A 5,219-nucleotide genomic window follows, 5' to 3' on the forward strand; every position below is an offset into this window, starting at 1 on the left:
TGTGTGTGTGTGTGTGTGTGTGTGTGTGTGTGTGTGTGTGCGTGTGTGCATGTGTGTGAAAATTTGCCAGTTCTGTGCTTAATGCCATAAGAATGGAAACACAGTGCGGTCATATTTAAGTGTTTATTCTGAGACCTTGGAGGACCACGTTAGGAGCCTGGGGTGACTGTTGGGAAAGATGCTAACGTTGCCTCAGCAGAGACTGCCTGTTGCCACCAGGGTCCTCTGGATCCCTTCCCTGGCCAACCCAGAAGGCCGTCAGCTGTGCCACTCGGGCAGGGGTTGCAGGATGACAGTACGGCCCCAGAAATCGTGCCCTTGGCAAAGAAGAATGACCTGAGGTCAGGGGAGAGGTAGGCTGGTGGCGGGGCTGGGACCTGAGCAAAGAGGTGTGACTAGCCGACAGGCCGGAAAGTGAGGAGGGGATAAGAGCTGGGCAACAAAACAAAGCGGTAGACCATCCGCACGTCCTCTTGCCTCAGTGTCTCCACCTGGAAGGATCTCAGCACCTGGAACAGAAGCAGGGCTCCATCTGGCATCCTCAGCAGGGCAGGGCGCTGGCCCAGCTCCTGAGCAGGGGCTGCATGCTGCCACCATGCTGCAGGGAGGACCCTCCCGTGGTGCTCTGCAAACACCAGCATGCTCTAGAAAGGACTCGGGGCACAGGAAGCACAGATAGACTCAAGTCCCGTTCTATTGGCCCTAACACTGCGTTTGGAGGCCCTGCTGCGTCGGTCTCACAGACCCCACCGTGAGCTGCTCACGTGGTGCAGCAGAAGCAGCATCTCCACCTCTGCCAGGCGCCGCCCCAGGCACTGCCGCACCCCAAAGCCAAAGGCCAGGTGCTGGAAAGATCTCCTCCTGTCCAGCCAGCGCTGGGGGCTGTAGCGCTCGGGCCTTGGGAACACTGCAGGGTTTCGGCCCATCGAGTACAGATTAAACAGGACCAATGTCTGTGGGCAGATGATGACAAGGGAAAGGTCAGGAGCCCCTCGGGTGATGCAGAGCAGAGGTGATGGTGGGTGTGTGGGGCTCACTCACCCCGGCAGGGATGTGGTAGTTCTGGAGCACCAAGTCTGAGCTTAGAACTCTCTCTACAGTGCTTCCCACGGGATAGAGCCTGGGGTGGGAAGCCAACAGGGAGGGCCTCAGCGCCGACAGGACTCCTGTCCACATCTCCACCTGCCTCCTCAGGCCCCCAGGACACAGGCTGCCTTGGTCACGAGAGGGTGGTTCCCAGCACTGCTGAGCTCAGCCAACCTCCCCGTGCTGAGCCCAGGCAGGAAGGACGAGTCAGGATGGCCACAGGACATTGAGGGGCATCCCGGAGGAAGGGCACTTCCCGGCCAGGGGAAGAAGGGCTGAGGGACAGTGCCTTCCTGGCAGAGGGGCTCCCCATCCCATGGCTGGCCTCAGGCACCAGAAATCAGAGTGGTCAGGACAGCCAGGCAGGGGCAGTCAGCACTTACCTCAAAGTCTCTTTGAGGGCACCCCGCAGCAGGGGCAAGTCCGAGATGACCCTCCGAGGATTCGCAGAGATGCTGGCCTCAGCTGCCAGGCTCTCCTGCCACAGGGCCCGCTGCACGTCCGGGTTCCGAGACAGCTCAAAGAGGGTCGTTAGCGAGGGCATAGCTGTCTGCAGCAGCAGTGGAGCAAGGATCAGACATGGGCCCCGACCCTCCCCAAAGGGCACCCCAGCCCTGAAGGTGCCCCTCTGTGGGAGAAGTGCATGGCCAGAGCAGGGTGGGGCCCAGGGAGCCCTGACCCCCAGGTCGTAGCATTAGCCTGATCCCTTGTCCTAGGTCCTGAAGGGAAAGCCCAAGACGTCCCAGTCCTGGCCACCACCTCAGCACCTTCAGGGTCTGATGCTCACAGCCTGCTCTGGTGGCTATTGGGGGAGACCCTCAGCTTCACTCAAGGACACTCAGAGCTGCCTCCACCTGCCCCAGTGTCTGACTGGTATTGACTATCCACAGGTCCCTCTGCATGGGCCTCACAGCCCCTAACTGAAATGGATCTCAGTTGTCCAGACCCCCTCCTCCTGCCTCAGTGAGCCACTCCATGGTGAGCCATGAGTTCCCTCTCCCTCCCCCATCCCTGTTCCTCTCCCCCTCCCTCTCCATCTCTAGTTCCCTCCCATTAGGATACCCTTTCTCTCTACTCAGAAGTTTCCTTGGCCTCACAGCTGAAGGCCAAGCTGAGGGAATAGGACTGTTAGGGCCCAGGCTAGGAAGGGGCTATTGAGTGGTTGTGCTTTGATGGACACTGCCAGGGAGTTGGGGGTGGGTTTCATGTTCCACGTGGGACCAGACCGTGTCTACACTCCAACAGTGAATTCCAGAGAGTTGGCCTTGATGGATTCCAGTGGCAGGGCACCCTCTGACAGCAGCTCAGACAGGATACCGCAGTTCTGCCGTGTGTGGCCCTGTGCCAGATCTCGATACATGCTCTCCACTTGTTTGGAGACTGTAGAGGAGAAAACTCTCGGGTCATGCTGCTGGGAAGCACCCCTTGTCAGTCCTGGCCACCATGTCCCCACATCTCAGTCTCTCCCTGCTTGTGTTCCGTCATTGCTGAGTCACTGTCGTCGTTTACTTTCCGTTGCTGTGAGGAAATGGTTATCAAACCCAACCTGGGGAAGAAAGGGTTTATTTGGCTTACATTCCCAATCACAGTCCACCCCTGAGGAGAAGCCCAGGCAGGGAAGGAGCTGAAGTGGAGACCAGGGAGGAATGCTGCTTACCAGCTTGTTCCTCTACGTCTCTTATGCAGTCCAGACCCACCTGCCCAGAAAGGAAACTGGTCAGTGGATCTGTGGTGCCAGGGCCCAGGCCAAGGTAGCTCCAATGTTCCCTGATGAGCGTGGGGACCCGGCCCTCTGTGGTGTGATGTGCTCTCCACTTATTCTTCCCCCGGCCCACTGTCATGGTGTTAAGTGTCCAGTAGGGGCGGGATCATATCCACTATCCCAAGACGTGTTGTTCTCCCCTCCTTCTCAAAAAGCCAAATTAATAGTAAAAAGCAAAATATGGAAATTAATTTCATGTTCTCTCATTTGATAAAGGAACAAAGGGAGTCAGTGATTCAGTCCTTCAGACTGCTGAAGTGAGGTTGAGTTTTATGTAGTGGTTCAGAATTGGGCATATCTATAGTCTCCAGGCAAGGTGTGGCCCAGCCCATCACAGTCTCTGGGCCAGAGTCTCCATCAAGGTGGTCTGACAATTGCCTGCACTATTGAAATCTCTTTCCTGGGCTGCACCAGGCTTTAGCCAGCATGAGACTCCTGTGAGAATTTAAGGTTTTTGTGGGTGTCTCTGTGCCAGTAGTCTGAAAGACAGAGGGGGGTGGGGTGGGGGACTCAAATGTCTCTTTAGAATATCTTCATTCCTGCCAGGCTGGTTGTAAGCACAGCTTTAGCAGGTCATACGTCAGACCACTTCATAAGTTCTCTCAGGTCCAAAGTAAGCAGTTGACACAGGGAGGCACGGCGGGGGCTCCTCTGCTGAGCTGTCATGAAGCAGCCCCGACTGTCAACTGGGCTGTGGTCTTTCTGACTGGGGACGTGAGGGCAACCCGAGGCTAAGAGGAAGGTAAGAGCATGGGGAAGGTTTGCAGCCCGGTGTGCTGTGACCAGCCTGACTAGTCTCTGAAGGGAGGATCTTCCAGGACTGAGGCTCCCTAGTTGCAAGTTTTCTGACAGCAGACTTTTTGCCCTGTGCTGGATAGTGTCAAGCTGTCAACTAGTGTCACCTCCGAAGAGAGAATCTCAGTTGAAGAATTTTCTACAACTGATTGGCCTGTGGCCATGTCTGTGAGGCATTTCCTTAATTGCTAATTGACAAGGGAGGGTCCAGCCCACTGTGAGAGGTGCCATCCCTGGGCTGATGTTCCTGGGCTGTATAAGCAAAATAGGTAAGCAAGCCAGGGGGAGCAAGCCTTTGCACTCCTCCATGGCCTCTGCTTCGGTTCCTGACTCCAGGTTCCAGTCTTGAGTTCTTGCCTTGATCTCCCTCAGTAGTGGACTATAACCTGTAAGCCAAATAAACCCTTTCCTCCCCAAGCTGTTTTTTCCAGTATTTTATCACGGCAACAAAATGCAAACTAAAACAGAACTTGGTGCCAGGCATGGTGGTACACACCTTTTCCTAGTACTTGGGAGGCAGAGGCGGGCAGATTCTGTGATTTTGAGTTTGAGGCCGGTCTGGTCTCCATAGGGAGTTCCAGGCCTGCTAGGGATAGGTAGTCAGAACAATGAAAGAAAGCAGAAGAAAGAAAGAAAGAAGAAAAGAAAGAAAGAAAGAAAGAAAGAAAGAAAGAAAGAAAGAAAGAAGAAAGGAGCTGATCTAAACCTTCATTATTCCATCAAAGTTGACCCCATGTTGGCAAATCCTTTGGTCTTTGATTTCTGGAAGGAAGGAAGGAAGGAAGGAAGGAAGGAAGGAAGGAAGGAAGGGAGGGAAAGAAATTGGTACCAGGATCATCAGGATCATGATGTATTGCTATGAAAGACCTGACCATGTTTTGGGGGGATTGTGAAAGCACTTGGAACTTTGGTTTGGAAAAGTCCTGGAGTGCTTAGAGCTTAATGAGCTGTCCTGTGGGAGCTTGGAAGATAAGAACAATGAGAGAAATGCAGACCACAGAGACAAAGCTTGTGAAGTTTCAGAGGGAAGTTTGAGAGTCCCTCAAAGACTCTAACAGGGCCATTTGTGTGATATTTTGAATTGAGAATTTGTGGTTTCTGGTCAGTGGGGACTGAAGGATCAGCTGATTAATATGAGACCAGCATCACAGAGGTGAACTCTTCTGGGAAGTGTTTCCTCAGGACCAACACACAAAGCTGTGGTCCCTGGAGGCCAAAGCTGCATCTCAAGCTGGTAGCTAAACTTGATGATGTGTAAATATATCACTCATGATACTGGTTTTAAGGCATGAAGGGGTCATGGAGAACAGTTGAGGCTTTACAACATTTGGCAAGGTTGGCATCCCTGCAGAGAGACCAAAAGGCCATTGGTGAAGGTACAGCCTTGGGTACAGTGGAGACCCCATCATAATGGAGATGCCAGGACCATGGATGATCATGAATGTATAGTAAAGTCAGCCTGGTCCTAGAAGATGAGTTGTGTGAGCTGTGGACAGCAGAGCCAGGGAAGTGGAGCTGCCCAAGCCTTTGGAGCCAGAAGACCACAATTGAGTTATGAGATGTCAGACACTGAGCT

The sequence above is a fragment of the Nannospalax galili genome, unplaced genomic scaffold (genome assembly GCF_000622305.1).
Source record: "Nannospalax galili isolate Female #2095 unplaced genomic scaffold, S.galili_v1.0 scaffold525, whole genome shotgun sequence".
NCBI lineage: Eukaryota > Metazoa > Chordata > Mammalia > Rodentia > Spalacidae > Nannospalax > Nannospalax galili.